At 45.4% G+C, this 20,678-nt stretch overlaps 1 protein-coding gene across 4 annotated transcripts in view; it reads right to left on the reverse strand.

Annotated features, from left to right (window-relative positions):
- Positions 1 to 20,678, reverse strand: part of RUNX1 (RUNX family transcription factor 1) — a 174,212-nt gene that overhangs the window by 125,208 nt on the left and 28,326 nt on the right. Inside the window, exons 2-3 of one of the 4 annotated variants that reach the window (XM_075172235.1) lie at positions 15,472 to 15,888; positions 15,046 to 15,166 (exon numbers count right to left, since the gene is read on the reverse strand). The exons of 1 other annotated variant lie outside the window; for it this stretch is intronic. The gene's annotated coding sequence lies outside the window, so the exon portion shown is untranslated. Of the gene's footprint in view, positions 1 to 9,583; positions 9,674 to 15,045; positions 15,167 to 15,471; positions 15,889 to 20,678 lie in introns of all 4 variants that reach the window. 2 more of the 4 variants (XM_075172256.1, XM_075172246.1) reach the window with 2 other exon arrangements.

Below are 20,678 nucleotides of genomic sequence, written 5' to 3' on the forward strand. Positions count from 1 at the left end.
CCTGAGCTGGATGCAGATGTCTGGGGGAAGGGGTGTGCATACATGGGTAAGAGTACTGCAAATCGCTGCCCTGAAACCAAACACAGCTCTACAGCTGAGATCTGGGAGCTGCTGGTTAAGGACGAAGGCTCCCTGGAACGACCTGGAAAGTTGTTCTTCTCCATTCACCCTGTGTCATGCGGGGCTGTTACTTCGCTGTCAGGATGACTGACCGATAACTAACAATGTTTGATTCTTTGCAAGTCAATATGGATTATAGCCTTTGCTCTTAATGCAGTCCCAACCTGTTCTGTTTTCTTTCCACCTCATCCATAGTGGCATCAACACTGATGTGGGTCTGGGAAGGAAATAATTTTTCTTGGAAAGATTTTGGCTAGTCCATGACAGCTTCTTCTGTTGCAGAGTTTTGTGTTTCTTGGTTAAAAGCATGCTCATCATTTGCTTTTTTTTTCCTTCTTTTTTTTCATAAGCCACGTTTGAATAAGGAAACACAAATATATAAAAAACAGCTGTTGAAATGTAATTAAAGAACAGACGGGGCCTTCTGCCAGGTCTTCTGAGAGAAATGAGAGCTTGCTCATTACTTGAACCCTCCTCTGTACCACGCCCAAGCGCTAGGATGCCTCGCTACTGAAAGCAATCTCTGCTTGCCTAGTGGGAATAGACAAAAGCAGATACACAGCGTGCGTTAGCGGCGCTCCTGTCATGTGACTGGCTTCAGCTTGATCAAAGGAGAAGTAAATTACATTTTCATTTATACTAAACAACAAGGCTGTTTTCTTCCAAAGCAAATATTTAGGAATCAGTTGCATAAAGGAAGCCATACAGTGCCCTCTCTATGTTGTTTGGTATTTCACAGTGACTTCAGAGCTGCAGAGAGAAAAGCTGTTCCGAAACAGCGTGAAATGTCCCATGATATCTGGAGAAGTAAGGATGGCTGGCATTTTCCCATGCCACAAACCCCGTTCTTGGGTGATCTACCACAGAAATGTGTCTTTGCTTGAGGACAGCTCTTTCTTTGAATCTCGTATCTCTAGGAAGTCTTTGGCAGAGAGCAGATAATTGTGTTGGACTACTAGGAGTGGATTCAGATACCCCCCCTAGGTATCTAGTGCCCTTTGAGATGCCTTAAGGAGTCCAGGATGTCTACCTGGTGACAGCAGACATCCCAGGTGACTCATGGAGAACCCATGCCAGAGGGGAGCCATGCCAAGCAGCAACTGGAGGCCATCTGGAAAACCCCAGGGCATCTCAGATGTCTATGCATGGGCAACAGAATCAAGACTCTGGTGTCATCATGAAATACTTATTTAGGGACACCTATCCCCAAGAGTAATTCGTAACCCTGTCAGTCCTTGTAAGAAGAATGCAGGCTTCAACATTTATTCAATTAGACAGCATGTAGTCACTGATAGCTACACATCACTGCCTGTTTATCAGAACAGAAACTTTTGCCTGCAGCTCAGGGATCAAGGGAATTAAGGTTAGTCTTAAGAAAGATCAGAACGTAATTTGCAGAATCATTGAAAAGAAATCTGAATGAATATGCCTGAACTAAGTGTTATGGATGTAGGAGCAGAGTTCAGAAACTGTAGGGAGAACATAGGCTCATCCAAACCATGAAAGTGGCAGAGAACTTACATGAAACTTTTCTAAATATGTCTCACAAGTTATCTGCAAAACAACTTTCTGCAAGAATCCCCAATCCTCTCTTGGTCAAAGCAAAACAGCTGAGAGGGAAAGCCAGTGTTGCAACATTTCAAGATTGTTTTGCGTTTATAGCAGCAACAACACAACGTTTTATGTCCTGTATAACACACACATGTATATTTATCTATTGACACATGCTGTACATTTCTCTCGTCTGCTGCATATCCAAAAGTCTTGGCTGCTACAGTCAATGCACTAAACTTGAAAAGGCCAAGAAAATTTAAAAAACAAGGTGTTTTCTGGAAACAATAACCCCTCCAAAGAAACAGGGCTGAAATTCAAAATGAAGCAATCTGGAATTTTATTTCTGTTTAATGTTGTCTTCCAAGCTTACCTCTAATATTCCAGAGGGAACAGTTTTTCTCATGACTGATGGAAACTTAAGTCTCCTCATAGGAAGGGTTTCCCTTCCAGAAATTTAAAACTCAAAAAAAAAAAAAAAAAAAAGTATCAGACAACACAGCACTGTGCCAAAGAACAGAATTTTCCAAAGATTTGGATGGAATAATCACTTTGTTTTACATGGCACACAAAATCTCCACTGAAAAGAAAACACAAAGATGTGGAAAATGCAGAAACTGGACTTACAGGTTTAAGAGTCAACCAACGTTATATCTGCAGGGTTGGAAACCCAAAATTATCCATATGCTAATAACTGAAGACTCAAAAATAGAAAGTGAAAGGTGAATACATCAGAAACTTTTGGATTAAATGTAGCCAAAAGGTTAAACAATAAGATGTGATTGTCATTAGAAAGATGTGAAGGTGAATTTTGCTGGGAAATGTCAACGGCCAACTCATGAGATCACATAGAGGCAATGTCATCCTTTCAACACCATTTTAAAAATACACTTCATAGGTAGCTTTTCCTTTCACTTACAATCTTTACAATTAAATGTAAAGAGTTAGATCTTTAGCTAGGACAAGTCAACGTGCTTCCATCCTAGCACCTGGCACAATGTCATCCTGCCTCATTTAGGTGAAGGTAGGAAATACCTTCAACCGCCTTCGAGTCACCAGGAAATCCAGATTTTATGTGCAGAGATCTGCCTCCAAGAGTGGCAGGAATGCTATCGCTTACAGATTTTATTCTCCTAGGAAAAGGGATGTCACAAACATAAATGTTTCTCTTTTACACCAAGCCTAAATTTTGCTGCTTAGGCACCTTGTAATAGCCTTAACATGTATGAACGTAGGGAGAATGAGAAGCTATTTCCCTAAGGCTGTGACTCTTGTACTAAAAGATACACTGCAAAACTTCGGTCTGTCTCTCTCCAATCTTCTCATGAAAAGATTGCCTACAGCTGAGAGCCGGCAACTGCATAAAACCAAAAAATACCTTCCCAGCCCCTATTCTGCATTCACCGGTGTGAGAATGTGTTAATATTGATTTATTCAGAGCCACATACAGAACCTTTCTCTCTTGGCGTGAATTCTCAGTAAATCTTTAAGTGTTCTGCAAACAAGGCAAGTATCATTATCTCTACTTTACACATGGGAAATTGAGTTATAGGAAGGGGGATCTTATTTGCTCAAAGTCATCCACCGATTGATTAAAACCAGACTATCTGTGAATATGTGCTATTCAACAGTAGCAGAACTTGATCCTTTAGAGCGTGTTTTCAGGAACGTGACTTATGCAGGCAAGAAAAGAAAATCATTATGGGCTCGCTCCTGCGAGGTGTTGAGCTTTCTGACTCCAGCCCTCAGCAGTGCTTAAGAACAAGCCTGACTTTAAGAAAGTGAGTCGTCCCGTTGACTTCTGTGAGATATAATAACGTGCTGAAAGTTAAACATGTGCTTAAACATGTGCTTTTGCAGGACTGAGCCCTTTATGACTCACCAATGCACTGCTACATTTTCTGCAGATTGAGATAAACCCACTACAAACCACGGCAAGCTCACTGATGGATGCATGGGCTGGAGGGGTTCTCACGACCTCTGAACAAATAAACAAATCCAAAATGGCAGGACATTAAGCTGCTGACACAGCAGAGTTCAACTCAGAGACTACTCCAGCCTACCAAATAAAAATAATTTCAAAGCATGATTGTTGCCTGCCTTGTCAAATGTAGTGAGACCCAAAACCACAAGGAAGAGCAAGAATTAAGAAGATATTAAGAAAGCAAGAATAGTCTGCTCTTTCTGAGGGCTTGGAGCTCTCGTTTGTTTGTGCCAGAGACGCAGGGCTTAAATTAGGTTTCTTCCGGCACAGATGTGCTAGGAGGGGGAGAAGGAGGCAGGAAACTCAGCCTCTCCAGCATATTTATTTAGACCAGACATCATCTACCCTCTGGACACAATTTGGAGAGCTAGGTGAGGACAAAGAGCAACGCCAGCAGAATTAATGCCCACAGACGGGTGACTGCACAGCCCAGAGCCTCCAGGACCCAGCCCTCGCGGGCAGCCCTGCTGCTCAGCTGTGACGGGGAGGATCCCGTCGGTGACCACCAGCTTGGCACCAGCCTCTGGAGGGGATGACTTTGGAGGAGCTGAGGTCCCCTCCACCACTGTGACTAGGTGCTCTGCAACCTGGCCAGCTCGACGCAATCCCCTCCCGAGCATGGCACAAGTCATAGAGGATACCAAACTGGAATTGTATGGGATCTGCTAACCATTGATCCCAGCACCCAAAATAAAATGCCTCCGTCCCGTTGCTTGCTGTCCCTCCTTCCCTCAGCCTGGAGGAGGGCTGCGGGAGGGAGCGGGTCCTGCAGTGCAGCCCCAGGCCAGCACATCTGGGCCCCGGCAAACACACTGCCAACGGCACCAGCCAGGACCCCTGGCTGGGACAGGATTACGCTCTAATCGAGCACAGACAACGCTTTTGCACATTAATAGCGCTCCAGCAGCAAGTGCTGACACCATTATTAGCGTGCATAATTCTCCCCAGTGTGGTTGTTGCCATTCATTTAGTTTTATTTTCTCTCGTGATTGACTGACTGACTGCTTAAATGTCCTTAATGAGGCTCACATGTGATGCAGCCCGGGTGGGCAGGATTCAGGATTCAGTTTGGTTACTCATCCCGATGTTGTGGAGCGGCACGACATTTAAACAGGGGGTAGCTAGTGTCTTAAATTTTGTATATTCCACAGCACGAGGCTAAGATACATGCACAGAATAAAACTGCTCTGATTAGGAGGGAAGGAAATGCGTACTTTTACGCCACTGATTAGTCTTTTCTACCAAGAGTATGTGTGTCGAAACGATGTCGGCTACCAGCTGGCAGTGAGCGCCGAGCCTCAGATTTCGGGTAGAAAAGGCTTGGCTGTGAAGGATCCTTTTGGCCAGCTTGCTGCAAGGCAGCAACAATGCATTCATAGAAAGGAGGAGGAAAAAATGTAGGAAGAGAAGAAAAAGCCTAAAGAGAGGAAAAATTTACAGGCGTAGCTTTGTACCAACAGAGTTTATTTGCTCTGCTACCTTGTAAGTACAAGCAAGCTCTGTGCAGAAGTCCGCTCCGGCCCATGGAAAGACTCTTTCAGGGCACCACATCCAGAGGGAGAGGTCGGAAAGCCAGCGTAGCCTTATCACAGCCCACATCAGGGAGATGGGAAAACCAGGACTGGCCTGAATACCTCGGTGGCCATATCACAGGTGCATGGACTGCTTTCTCCTCCTGCCCCCAGCACTGTCCCTGGCACGCAGAGAAGGAGCTTGCAACTGGTAGCAAATGATGTGTGTGAAGTCCCCAGACCGGCTGCCTTGCGCCCCGTTGCCTTTTGCTGTTTGTGTCCAGGGGCACAGGAGGTGGGATCAGGGCTCCCGGGTGGGAAAAATGCCATTCTCTTGGTGGGAGAAGTGAGAGAAATGTCCTTCAGGTGCAGGCAGTGCTGCTCTGTCCCCTGTCAGGGACAGCGCTGGGAGACACACAGGACGTGGGGCAATAATACTGCAACTGGTCACCCCACGAGAAGGGGCTGCAGCTGCTCAGCCAACCCCGCAAGCTGTCAGAAATCACAGGCGTTTCAAAAAATAAAATTAAAACAAATTTAAAAACCTGTAAAACCCCAGATTACTTTTAGGGTAGTCACAGGTAAGGCAGACTGCAGGCAGTGAAAACAAGTGGGTTGAGGTGATGATAGATGATGGGTGATCTCTTTGTGCTGGGAATAACCTGCAGTAAGCTGCAAGCTACTTGCCACATTTTTGGTGGTCAAGTGTGTTTAGGAGGGATGCAATTATTCCTACAGAATTAACATTTTCTGATGTGCAGTGCCTACAGCAGGTAAACCAGGCTCGATGGCACAGGTCCCACAGCATTTGCCCTACCGCCCCGCTACAGCAAAGTGACCCTGCCCGCTGCTCCTGGCCTTCGTGGGGCTTTGAACTTCAATCAGTGCCAGACTGGCAAATTTTGTTTAGTCCAGGCTGACTGTCCCGCAGGCTCCCTGCTGAGGGAGGGCCAGGCCAGGCACAGTCAGGTCTTTGTTCAGTGAACCGCCGCCTAAAGATTGAATTAAATCCCGTTTAGTCTGCTCCGCGCCTGCAGCCCGTGTCCCTACCGTTTCAGATGGCAGCCTTCTCGCAGGGCAGGGAGGGCTGGCGTGCCAGACGGCAGCCCCGGTGACCTGCAGGCTGGCTTAGCTGCTCCCAAGGTTGTCCTGCTGTGGGCTCCCAAAGGAAGGAACAAAGGACAGTAAAAAAACCCACCCCAAAACAGCGATGCTGAAACCAAACCTCATCTAAAACTTCTGTTAAACCCCGGGAATATGGGAGCTGCAGAGAGAGGGGACAGGGGAAAAAGCTGGAGGTTGAGGTTGCTGTGATTTAGTTGATGGGTTTTGAGGTTATCCTCCTGGAAAATAAGCACTAGCAGCTGACACCAAGCACTTCTGCTCTCACCGGTCCCACCACACCCTGCCGGGCTGCGCGACGTGATGCTGCTCAGACGACACCCCCCGAGCCGCAGTCCCTCTCCGCGTTTCACTGGGGAGTCGTAAATGCCGCACTTTGTCAGGCCGACGAGCTGGAAGGTGCTGATTTGATGTCATAGGAATGTACTTTGGATACAGATCAATATAAATGTTTATTTCTGGATGTGGGAGCTCAGGTTAGGAGCTGACTCCTTCCAAAAAAATATCGAGTTCTGACTTCCAGCCTGGCGGGTGCATCGCCGGCTGATGACCGAGGGGTGGGGGATTGCCTTTGGAAACTCCCACACCAGAGGAGGGAATTCCCATTCCCTTTCTTCGAAAGAGTTGAATCTAAAAAAGATTTGGGGACCCAGTTCGTCTGAGAATATGTCGCTTTCACAGCAAGCTGAATATTTCTGCTGAACCCTCCCATCGAAACAAATCAGAACCAAACCAAAGCAAGGAGTGCTTGCACTCTAACACATGCTGCAACCACTGCTCCCGTTTGCTTATGACTTTTTGCTAGAATTTTGCTCTTGATTTAATCTTCCCACCAAGCTTTGGATATTTGCTTTCCAGCTTGTTAGAGCCTTGCTGGTCTCAAATCTCTTCCTATGGAAGACTCTCTTGCACGAGCCCTAGTTGAAGACCTTTTTTCTGGGTCATTTCTTGCTGCCTTTAAAACTGGCACTGGCTACCACCAGTAAATGCTATTTGACATAGATTACACTGCATTTTCCGTGCTAGCTAAGAGAAAAAAACGTACTGCAGTCTTTAGGAGACTTTTCTACTCTGGGATTCCTAGAGAATGAGTAGGTAGCACTCTAGTTAGGCATTTTATTTCAGAAACCAGTGTTTTGTGTGGAGTTTCAGTGAGATCCATGCCTAGCAGCCGCTCAAACCAGGAGCTCAGTGTCAGGCTTGTAAAGGACCACTTATTAAAGACAATGTCAGGGAATAACTGAAATGTCTGATTCCTGAACAGAGTCCATGAACTGCAGCTCAACAGCTCTTGAGAGCAGCACAGCGAGATGCTGGGTAGGAGATCCACCTTCAGACGTGTAAGAGGGGGAATATCCTTCAGGGACCACTGAGGCAGCTTTCTGGTGCTGAACTAAGACCATATTTCAGTCTGACTGGCATGCAATCTTAAGGGAAAGCAATAGAGAAGAGGAAGAAACAACCACTTTACAGAAGGTTTAGGGCTTGTTTGCATAATATAATAATTTAATAATAATAAAGTTTGGCTCTACATCAGCACGGCCATTCAGTTTTTGTTCTCCAAACCTAGGTCAGCCTGTGAGGTTCCTGCTCTAGTGCTTGGATGTGGAAAGCAAAGCTTTTTGGACAATAAATGACTGCCTCACAAGGAACACAGTGTGCAGTACATGTGCAGGCACTCGAACAAAAATGCAAATACAACTCTACAGTCTCCAGCTATTCCGGTCTGAAATAATTGCCAGCAAATAACTCCATTTAGTGAAAACAAAAAAGACGCTGCTGCTCAAGAAATTCTCTTAACAAGTTGTTTGCAAAATCACTTGCTTTTTGGCATAACTAAGGAGAACATCTACACGACCCGTATGCAGACAGACCCCATTCCTCTGCCCCTGCTCGGGGCAGCCCGAACATGAACCTGCTCCGGCCCAGAAGTATTTGAGAGGCATCCTCAGCCCCTTGGTGGGACATATAGCCCCAGGCCAGTTAACGTGGACCTATGGCTCCCCTGGCCAGAGTTGACTTCAGCCAGCTGAGAGCAGGGAAAAGCCAACGTGGGGCTGTGCAGCAGCAGATCTGAGCAGGGCACCACAACCCAACAGTCAAGAGCTTTGGTCGCCAAAGGGCTTGGGAGTAACCTTTCGTTTGGGATAAACGTGAAGACAGCAGTCAATTCCTTTAGGGTTGAAATAAGAGGAGCCGAAAGCCAACAGAGGAGGGACTATGGGAGACGGAGCGATAGCATGGTGCCGCAAAAGAAAAAACCCATGAGAGCTTTAAACACTGGTTGGGCTGAGACCATCAAAGAAACCATCGTCTGTTTGATTCTTGCTGCATTCAGGGAAACAAGGCTTCGCACAGTATTTGTAAACAAACAGGATTACAGCAAACAAATATCTGGCTCCAACACCAGCATCTACTCCTAGCAGAAACCCCCTCAAGGCCCCTGACTGCCGTCCTTCCCACTCGGTTCAGAAGGAAGGAAAGGTGTCACATCTTCGCACCACCAATGTCAGCTCAGTCGCGCTCAGCAAGAGCGATCCTCACCAGGTGAAGCCCCATGAGGATCAAGACCCTTTTCAAAAGAGAAGCCAAAGAGCTGCCTTCACATCACCCCGCTTATTGAACATCAAACCCTCCTGCAGAGTCTTCTCTCAATCTGTAAAGCTGCACTAAAACATTGAGCAGAGATGTCCAGAAGGGAGCCTGTTTCCCAACCAAGAAACTCAATATCTCCGTCCCACACATGCCACTGTCCCTACACTCTTCTCTGCTCACGGCAAGACTGGCCAAGTAGGCAGGCTCGCTTATAAATCAGACGTCCAGCAGCTGTCAGAGACAGGAGTCCTTCACTGAAAGCCTTCTTCTGCCAGCCTTTAATTCAGGAAGCAGCCAGTCTGAGTGTTTCGCCTCTCTCCAGCTGCTAGGGTATCATGTAAGGACAGAGGTAGCAGCTAAGGGAGAGGGATTTAGCTCATAAAGGCACAGCAAAACCCTTCATCTTGACCTGGAAAGCAAGTGGAACTTCAGCCAAAAACTTGTTCTGATGTATCTGGGTAAAAGCTGAGTAAATTCCACTAATTTCCTATAACAAAGGAGGGTGCATCCAAAAGCCTTTTAATCATTTTCAAAAGTGTTAAGAAAGCTTTATCTGCTCTCATTAAGCATCAAGGGATTTTTTTATTTTTATAAATACAAAGAAAATTCAAAACATCTGGAGTCTAAAATAATTATTTAACACAGACTCTTTTGGGTATGAAAACCATAAGCTTTACAAAATTCGCCCTGTACTACTCACTGAGATGGACTGATCAAGGAAATCCAGATGACTCAGACTTCTTCCTTTCCTTCAAAAGAAATGGCTGGTCACAAAAAAATCTTCTGTTTTCTATGGACCGGCACAATTGGTTAGTCAGTCTCCTTGGTAGCCAGTAGGCTATTAATATATACACTGTAGTCACTCTGCTAATGAGCTTGAACTAATAGAAATGCATTTTGGGTCTGGTTTATGAGATCATATCGCAAAGCACAAGGGTACACTGGAAAGCACCAAAAAATTGTAGATAACTACACGATTATCTTTATAAACCTCTGCCATTGGCTTGCTTTAAACATGTCTCAGACTTTGTATAAGAACTTCAATGTAATCAAGAACATGCACTTACAGTGCACAAGTTATTTCAGACTAATTACTTCTTGTGGATACTCTCAGTGGACATCAGGGCAGGGTAGTTTGCTTCACCTTCAAAATGTGGTGTAAATTCATTCCTTAGTTACCCCTCTGATATTTCCTCTGCAAACAGGATTTGGCATGGGGGGAGAGGGGCTAAAGCTATTACAGGATAAGAGAATGAATAAAACAACTAGGCAGTTTCCAGGGCAGCACTTCTATCTCATACCTGCTTTACTGCAGAATATACGGTAATTTCAGACTGTACTTTGTAGCAAATGGCTGACTCCTCAAATAGCTACCGCAATCATCTCAACATGCACATAAAAATAAATTTGAGTTTACGCTATATGTCTTCCTATTGCAATGTCGAAGCTAAAAGAACAGCCACCAGCCAACTAAGGAAATAATTTTAAAAAATTCAGGGTGAAAATACATAGTTTCCAGAGTGGTGTGGTTAATTGCTATAGTCCACCACACTTAATTATATAGATATAGCTAATTGACTAGACATTTTTATAGTGTGTTGATTAATTGATGATAAATCCATTCCTTTTTTTCTAGGGTTTCCTAAAACTAGCATCTTAAAAATGAGAATGCCTATTTATGAGAATTCAGATACTTTTGGATTGGTTGTACATCTATTTCATCGTTAGAAATGCTGACATCTTATAAATAGTTCTGAACTTCCCTTGATCTAAAAAATCCTACAATTCCCACCATGCAACGAACGTTTTGTTTTGTTCTGTAACATTGGAAAAATAGCAAGTGCAGAGAAATGGTTTCCTAACTGTGTGAATGAGCCTGTCCCACTAAGCTGATTTACAAGTTGATCGTACTGTTTGCACGATTCTGGATGGGGAGCTCTGGCCAGGGTTTAAGATGGAGGTGCCAAATCCTTCGACACAGGCCGTTCTCATGGCAGGTCCAGCCCTCCCAATGTGGGAAGCGCTGGGGAGCTCACGGGCAACCCCAGTCTCGTGACAACTCCAGCCCAGTTCTGGAGGCCCAAGAATTGTGTTCATTTCAGATAAGCGTTTTGGCAGACATGGATGACAACGTGCTGACAGCTCACGCTTCATCTACCAGTGATGCTCCTGTTGATGGCAGCTGCTCTATGAAAGCAGGGGAGAAAAGTATCCAAACAAGATGCTTTCTAGGACTGTTGGCACTGAAGGGGACACATCTCCAATGTCACTTTTTTGTTTGTAAAACAAACTGTCCCAATTGTAACCAAAGTTGCATGCTGACAGCAATTCTGCAATTCAGAAGGGCACCAATTCAAAAGATAGTAGCCAGGAATGAGGGGACAAAAGTCAGAAAGCCAAGCGGTGGACAGAGATAGGTTTCCTGGAAGCACACTTACAGAAACTGGCAAGTTTTTGCTGCCCAGTTATACTCCTTGGGGTTTAGCGCTCCAACTCTATCTCCTTGGAGTAGTGGAAGTGAGTCAATTATGAAGTGATTGAGATAATTAAGTACTTTCCTAGAACTAAAGGAGGAACTGTCAGCCTGTGGAATCCCATGCATTTCGCCTGCAGGGCAGAAGAGGTAGATAAGATTAGAGAGAAAGAAGGTGGACTGATCTTCAAGGGTTTTGCGTCCTTGCCAAAGTTTCCTTTTTTTAAAAGCCAGGGGAAAACGCTGGTAAAAATCCTTATGATCATCCTATTCAAATCCTGTTTTCCCGCATTTCACAGTTTTCCCAGTTGAAAGGACAATTACACGTGTAACTTATCAAGAAGCACCATAGGCTCAATTCAAATTTAGTAAGGACTCCCATGACCCCCGTGGGGTAGGGCTCTCTCTCTGAGAGAGCAAGATGGTAGCCCAGGGACAACAGAGCATGGAAACTAAATGGTCAGCAATCCGAATCTACTGGTCTCAGATTCCCCAGTCATGCTGTTGAGGAGCAATTTGTCTGGGTGCAAAGCTTAGGGTGGGATACATCTCACCTAATTTTAGCTTTGTCTTGTCTAAGCCAGTCTAAACTATGCTCCCTTTATAGTCACTGGAGGTTAGGAAGGCACTGCCAGAGGGTGATTCAACCTACTTATCTTAGAGACTTATCTTGTGATGGGAACAAACCCTATATGGAGGTGCCTCTCTCCCTCTCTCTCCCCCCATTAACTAGAGAAGAGAGAACAGACTAACTTGAGCTAGGTAGTTGGGTGAGATGGGCCTCATCCCATACTTCTTGTTACTTTACAAGTCACCCAGAGCAGCAGTCACCTTTTCCTGTGCGTTTTTTGGAACTTGCAGTCTTCTGGCATGCAGATCTAGAGCGCAACTTCCAGACATGCAGGACTGACATAAATCTGAAATAGTTATTAACCTATCATACATGCAAAGTTTTTTTCAACAGCACAAACTGATCTAACAGCATTAGTGTAATGACTAGAAGACATTTGTTTTCTGACCTTCTTTTTCTAAGGCTTAACTTCGTTATGGTGATTACAGCTACCAGTAAAACAATAACATAACCTCTCAACCAGTGAACAATGTAATAAATTCCCCTAAAACTTCCAAAGCAATTGCACAAGGCTTTAGATATGAACCCTCCACTAGAGTCAAAAGGAACCGCATGGCTAATGCTCCGCACACTTCTTTGGAAATATGTGTCCTAATTATTTTTCCAGTCTGCAAAAGCAGTTACTGCACCCAAGTTTAATATTAAAAAGAGTGAAATGTCAATAGGCTGAGGTGTATCCTAGGTTATGCACACAATGCCAAAATGGCAGTGAGATAGATATCTGATTCAGGGAATATATACATATATCCCATTTTAGACCTTTTGGAGCAGTTAGACAGCTGGTAGTGAAATCACTGGTACACATGCAAGTGAGTCAGAGAGGAGAAAGGGTAATGGGAGACTCCCACAAGTGGGAAACTCAGTGGATCTAGACATAACTATGCCAAACCAATTTACAATTGCACATAGTTAAGCCATGATTTGCACTTTGATGATGAGTGAACAAGAAGGGAAAGAGCTGCCTGTAAGACATGACTCATCCATTTCTTTTTCTTGAAAAAAGAAGAAAAGGAAAAAAAAAACCAACCACCCTTGTGAAAGAGTGCTGCTGCATGACATCAACGATGGTAGGAATATACATGAAAATGTTTCTTGTAAGCTCCAGGGCCACGGCTCTGCCATTAACTGCACCCAAAGCAGCTCAGCCAGCTCGGGAAGGCAAATGACAGATGCTGAACTCCAGGCGTATCCTATTTATGGGACATAGATAGACATGGAAATAACGGAGGGCCTAATTTGATATGTTAACATACCTAAAGAGAAAACAAACCTTTTTTTTTTTTGACATGTGTGGAAAGAATGTCCTAAATTGTTCAGGAAATCCTCCCCAGGTTTGCTTTGGACAATAGTTCTGTCCTAAATAATCTGAGAGTTTTGGAAAAGTGATTGCAAAGGGAAAAGCACATCTTCCTCCTGAAAGCACAAGCAGTGTTTCACAGAGTAACGGCGAAGCCAGAAGAGGTGTCCTGCACTGAAACAGAGGAACTGACAATTTCATCTTGAAATACAGTAAATGACTGCACTTACTTAAACAAGCATTTAGGGACAGACTCGTAAATACAGCCGAAATTCAAAAAAAATCTTTGGGATGGTTTCCTAAATCCCGTGGCAAACTCAGGCTTTAGGTGCCAGCAAGTTCAGCTGGGCCATTGCACTCTGCTGCCGCTCCTTCCTTTGGGGCTTCTTGAACTGGGGGTTTCTGCCAGGTCCTATGGCTGGAGATGGGCATGTGTGCTATGGCCAGTTACATACCAGACAGCCACTATGGCCACCTGGGGGAATGCCAGATTTTCAGCAGGAGCCGGTGGCCTGCTGTGGGGATGGGGCATCCCATGGGGCATCCCAAACCCTGCATGGTGGCAGCCTCTCCCCCAGCCCCGGGGCTGCCCGTGCCCTTTCTTGGTGCTGCACACCAGAGGGCAGGAGGTGACCACGCACAGCCCCAGGGCTGGGGCGGCCGCCCGCCTGCCCCGTCCGGCTTTAGCACGGATTTGAAAGGGAGGCAGGCTGCACCTCCCTGCACCTTTACCTCGTGCATCCTTGATCCAGCTCATAAAAACTAGACTCATAGCTGATTAAGGCTGCAGGGGTGATCCAGGTCCTCCTCTACAGCAACAACCATGGGGCCTCCTGGGAACTAATTCCTTTTCCGGCTTTTTTGCCCCAAACCTCATCTTGAGTGAAAGCTGCCAGAAACCACTCCTATGTCCCTGAGTTCAACTAGGTACACCACACTGGGCAAAGCCAGGCATACGCTTACACGGGATGCCCCAAATCCATATGAATGATGCCAGCATTGTGACCTTGTGATCGCTCTCCATACCCTAGGCCATACAGTAGATGGGATTTTCAGTATCAGTTGGGAGGAGTTTCGTGAAAACAGAGCAAACACGGATTCTGGTTTATCTACAGTCATTTTCCATTCCCCAGCCTCACAGTGGTGGCCTTTTTCTTCTACAGGATTTTATGCTGTCAGACCGCACGGTAATGAGATCTTTTTAGCAGGGGTAATTTCAACTGGAAACTAAAATGAATTTTATGACAGGTCCACATCCGTGTGTATAGTCTGTTCTTCTCTAAATGTGTTCTCCCTTGCCAAAAAGTGGTGTACTGTATTCAAGAAAGTAAAATGAAACCCCTTACAGTATAGTTGGGATTTCTATTTCCAGGCACAAAACCAAGGCAACCCGCATTTGACACTTGATATTCTGACACTGTAGGTACTCTAAGAGATGTGTGTATAATCAGACCAGACCTGCTGAAACTAAAAGGGAGGAGAGTATGGGGTGGTGGTGAAAGGGTAAGAGGGAGGTCAGAAAGGACCATGGACTGGACACCCAGCAAGGTACACCATGGTGTAACAGGCAGCACATGGCTGGGGAGGTCTAGAGCCATCCTTGCTTGGGAATCAGCTGCAAGACTTAAAGATCTGCTTGTGCCGTGGGACACACAGCAGAGCATGAGGCAGCACAAAGGACAATATTTCAGGTGCTGCTTTGGAGCATCCTCTGTAGACTAAATTCTTACCATAATCTCAAGGAAAGCGCATGGGACATACCTGAAATCAGAATGAGGTGGTGGGTTACTTCTATGTCATAGAGACACTCTCTCCCCCACACTGCCTTGGAGTTTAATTATGATGACCAGCAAAGAATTACAGCCAAGACCAAAGACCAAATCTGCTTCAAAAAATATAGATAAGTCAGAGATGTAAGATAGTTGCTCTAGGGTTGGTTTTTTTGGGTTTGCTTGGGTTTTTTTTTTTAATTAAAGATGGAGCCTCTAGGTTCATTCTGGCAATTTTTTTCTTCTTCTTATCTTAAATATTTTCCATCAGCTGGCTTGGAAGCTCCCATGTTAGTATGAATGTTTGCGGTGTTGGCACAGGTTGCAGTAAGAAATCATCAACAATGGCACCAAAGCATTAATATAAAGCAGCATTTTTGTGGCTGTGTGAATTTATTGCTTGTGAAGGGTGACTCACCGATAGCTGTGGAGACTAAGATCCTCAGTTAATCCATAAAAGAGAGAAAGCAAACAATTCTCCCACTCGCCTTGCCCCACAATGCATCTCCTTTCGCAAGGGCCAGCTTCAGAGGTAAGAGGAGGCACTGCAGAACACGCAGGCAGCCCAGTCTCCGCTGGGACTGCCAGCAAACAAATTCACGATTAGGATATGAAGCAGCCCACTCATTCCACAAAGGAGCTCCCTGATGTAGCAGACAGTTTGTGGCACTCAGTCATTCCTGAAACATGTGCTGTATTGAGCTCAGGTGCCTTATGCCATTCCCACCGGAGCCGTGACGGCTTCTCCTCCTTGTCCAGTGTGGGCTCTCTATTTATTTGGGAATGGCTGCTGGACAGACAGGTAGCAATCACCTTCTGTCTGTTGTTGAAAAGCCTGCGGGAGAGTGAGCCAGATTAACGTACAGGGATGTTTTGCTTGGTTATATTACTACGTGCACAAGCAAATGTGCGAGGGTTTGTGTGTTTGCAGCAGCAGCAGCTAATTCCATCAGCCTCTCAGGGAGTAACATCTTTAATTTTAAGCGCGCTGCAGGCTTTCGGTAAAGTACTCTGCTGTTGGGCTTCCCTGGATGCAAACCCACTATTATTGTCATGTAGCTCCCATATCTGCACATTGCCAGAGCTTTCCCTTTGCCCGCTTCATGTAAAGACGCAGGCTCGCAGGGGCAGGATCGGTACCTTTGAAGTGACTCTCACAGGACATTACAAATCTCCCTGGAAATCTGCCACAAACTCTAGTTTATTTTTAAAGGTTTTACTTTTTGTCTTAAGAGCAACAGCTTGTCTGCAGTCCTGGAAACACCATTAGGGGTCTGTGTGACTCAATTTATGACTCAGGAAACTGCTTATTCTGTCTTTCAAAGCACCACATTTTTAGTTCCAGACTTCAGTCAAATTGAAGTCAGATCAAACTGATTTTTTTCGCCCTCTCTGAGTAATTTAATTAGTCTGCACATCTGAAAAAAAAAAAAAGGGAAGAAAATAAAATAAATCATCACATTTTACAATAAATACCCACTGGGTTACTTACTGGACATCGAGATAACATGGTTATTTATCCCATGTCTCACTTCTGAAAGGCAGTTCCTCTTCACACTGCTTGTCTGGTACCTGTGGGCATTTTAGGGGCGCATGTGTCCACAAATATGTTGTGCAGCTGTGTCCTGACATCATGCTCAGAAGTCCTGCCTTGACACTGGCAACTCCTCCTGGAATGAAGCTACTGCACAACCTCAGCACTTCTAGTTGTGTCAATCCTTCCCTAGACCAGACTAGACAACACACCGAACTTGCTTTGGTACAAGAAACTTGTCATTGCACAGCCTCGTTTGTAAAGCAGCTCGAAAAACGTGGTTTTGTTTTAGCAGGTTACTCTCCCTCCCCTCGACCCACATTCTCCCTTTAACACAGCTGAACTAGCTGAACTAGTTGAACACAACTTTGTAGCTTTCAGCTTTCTGTTTCTACCTAAGACAATTTCCACAATGTTAAGCTCTTGAAACAGAATACTCCTCTCAAGCTGAAGATGTCCGAAGTTAAAATCCTGATTTTACTGCCTGCTCCAGCTTGGGCTTTGCACTGAGATTCTCACCAGCTAGCAGGATGACCTCTTTTCTCTTGTGGGCACAAGGGCAGAACGGTTTCTCATGCTCTGTGCCCTCCTCGGTCCACTTCCATGCTCTTGCAAAAAAGAAAAAAAAAAAAAAGGCAGAAAAACAAAAGCCCATTTGTTCACCTAGTGATTTAGGAGGATTCCAGAAAACCCCTATCAATTCTAGGATTTAAAGTCCTCAGCTCTCCTCCACGTCCCTCTGGAAGGGGCTGCTGCCTCTGTGCCAGGGCTGGGGAGATGTGCAGGCACCAGGAGCCGTAGCCGGCCAATTTCTATGACAGTCGGCGCTGGCATGAGGTGGGGAGGGCAGCCGGGGGTGGTTATGCTGTAGCACGAAACCGTAGACAGCCAGCAGTGCATTTACCCAAACCACAGGCACGTGAGCATGTGCTCTGTGAAAGGTGGACCTCGCTCTTCCCTCGGAGCAGGAGAGTTCAGCGAAGGGCTGGTGATGAGAAGCTCGCTCTGCTCGGCACATGTTCCCCTAAATGGTGATTTGCAAAGACCTATGTGAAGTCTTTACATAGCTCTCTCGAGTCTTTACATCGGTCCCTTGGAGGGGACCCAGAGAGCTGTAGCTCCCCTGGCAGCACCCACCTCTCAGAGACATGCCAGCTTGGGGCTGTATGATCTGGCTGCAGCCATACCTCTATGCAGTCCTCTCCCTTCCTACCCCGTGGCCGTCAGACTTTGTCTGTCACCAGCACTGGAAAACCAGGCCTAAGAGTCTAATTTAAGATGGGGGTAGAGGGCGTGGCTGCTTTCCTCGCTATGTGATAGCAATATGTAAATATAATAAATGCACACAAATTCTAATACATTGCATTATATTAAATCAACTACTGATTGTTCAAAAGCTTGCACTAGTTGTGAGTGGCAAAGCCATTGATTGAGGTCATCTCCATCCAATACCAATAACACCTTTGTACCACACTGACACGCTTTCTGCACATAACACACAATTTGCAGGAAACCTACTTTAAAACTTCCATTTTTAGAACCACCTCTAAGCAAGATTTCCCCCTCCCCGTTTCAGTTCAGACAGTTTCTCTCTCTCTTTTTTTTAAAACCAGAAATCTGCCAAGGAAATGAAGGAAGAGAAACCCTTTCCTTTCCCCTCCCCTAGGCTAAAATATTTTAGAAACCTGTACAAGTGACCTAGACTAACTTTTTTAAAGCAGAGTGTGCAGTTTAGGGAAGGGATTAGATGATGTGCTTGGGAGGACAGAGGACAGGGTGATGCTGTGATTGAAATGGTGAGGAATGAGAAACTTCTTCACAGTAGGAAGGTAATTAAAACCAGAAGGTCAACGCACACCACAGGTCTGAAGTTGCTTCCCTTTGCCTGAGTAAATGAAAAGAAACTGTTGGAAGGAGAGGAAATAAGACTGTGGTAGGGAAAGCCCTGGCTTTGCTCCATATTGCTTTCTTACGGTGATGCTGGAGAGGGTAACAGAGGGGTTTGGCTTTTGCTGGCTCTCCACCACTCGGTCACAGCCCTCAGTAGCCGGGAGCAGCCCAGGACCTATCATCGCACCCAAGTAATGCACCTGTGTTACGAAAAGCAGTCACACTTTCCATCACCGAGGGGTGCCGACGCAAGTCCTGCCAGCTCTTCTGGCTGCTTCCCCCTGCTCCAACAACATTGCCTCTGTCTGGAATAGGCATTACGGGATGAAACCGAGGGGAAAGAAATTAAGCTGAATAGGAGGAAAATTTGCTACCATATAGCCTATTTAGACTGCAAACTTGTCTCCCAAGGGAAGTGGTAGGAAGCACCATAGCTTGAGTCATTTAAAACTACACAGGACAAAACGATCAAGAAGGCAGAGTAGGAAACTATCCTGCGCTGGCAGCAGGGGAGCTTGGATCACTGCAGATGATGCTAGTGCTGAGTTTCCAAGTGGCTATGAAAACATGACGAGGCCAAGAGGAAAAACATCCACTCTGGGCTTTTAAAAACAGAGCAACTGAAGCCTCTTGATAATTCCCAATGATTAATTTTTTTTCTGGCTAACCTTCCATATGCAGACTGCTGCCTACACCTCAGCTGCTCATTGGAAAACCAAACAAAAACACAAGTGTGAAATACTGAGCTGTACGCTTAATTCCTGACAGGGCAGGAGTCATCCAGCCATTGAGTCAGGGTTTGCAAAAAGTATTTTCTGAGTCTTGTGCATGAGTCTGCAGCTCTGGCTTCCAGAGGACAGACCCTGTATCACCCCCTGCTCTGCTGCTCTTGTCAACAGCACCTGGGTCCCGGTAACGCTTTGTGTCACTGAAAATATGAGGGAAGGTTTGGGATCCAGTTAAAAAATTCGTTCAAGGCCAAGCATTTTTTTTTTCTACTTTGGTGGAAAGAAATAAATATGATATTAAATTGTATATAAAATACATGGATTTTTGTTAAAGTTTGGGCTAACCTGAAATGGAATTAAAAAGAAGAGTTGGACTTGACCACTTGTTTTTTCAGAGACCCCTCCTCATGCAGCTTGGCTTTAACTCTGTGCTTTGCACGAACTTCCCGTATGACTTTGCACAAGACGGTTATTCCCTCTGTCTCACTTCCCCTTCAGCGAAATAGGAGGTGGCGGGTCCCCACTTGCCACTCTTTGTCTGTCTGTCTTGCTTGGGGTTACCAGCACTGTGAGATAAGGTCTGCCTTATAGCCCTTTTAAACACTTTCAAGTTGCATAGGGGACAGTCTCCTGAGCTCACTGGTCCCCATCTCCAAAGCAGCCGGGGGAAAAGGATTGAATCCTCTTTCACAGAAATAACTGGATCATTGGCTGTTTCTCACCTTGCTCCAGCATCCACCTCCACCATGTCTCTGCTGGAGCTCCTTACCCACACACCCAGCTGCCACAAGCCAGCAGTACCTTGCCACAGCCTTTGCAATCCCTACTCCTCCTGGACTCCACCTTTTCCTGAGCATCCCCTTGGAGACCCAGCACAGACTCCCTCCATCTATCCCAGTACCTGTTCTTGACAAAGTAATAACATAATTAGTGTATACTCTAAATAGCAAGTGAGCACATGCTGTTAAACCAAATGAACAGGCTCTAGTGATTATGGCATGATAATGAATGGTTTTGAACGGGACAAGCTTAGCGGGCAAGATGAAATTTCACTGTCGTAGGACATCAAACAGACATGTACATAAAAAGAGCCACTGGTCCAAAAAAATATAAATCTCATGATGGTAATGGAGAGGCAGATGCATGGCTCTTGGAGGGAAAGTTGGTCGTGCGTGCATTGAATAACAGGCAATTATCAGTGGTTTTACTGTTTGCCCTAAAGAATGTAGAAGAGCGTCAAATGGAAACTTGATCTACAGGAGGCATCTTTAACCTTATGCCAGATTGGCTGGACCAGGGTCCAATTTGTTTCCATGGTTAAGTTTGGTGTGAAAAGTCAAAGAAAGTTTTGCTAATCCACCTCCGTGCTGGTAACGGTGGTGGTAACCTAGTTACCTAGTGCAGACCCATTTTGACTGGTCAGAAACTCAAGGGAGAAACACCAGCGCTGAGGAACCAGTGAGGAAGCATCTG

This window comes from Calonectris borealis, chromosome 1 (genome assembly GCF_964195595.1).
Source record: "Calonectris borealis chromosome 1, bCalBor7.hap1.2, whole genome shotgun sequence".
Taxonomy (NCBI): Eukaryota; Metazoa; Chordata; class Aves; order Procellariiformes; family Procellariidae; genus Calonectris; species Calonectris borealis.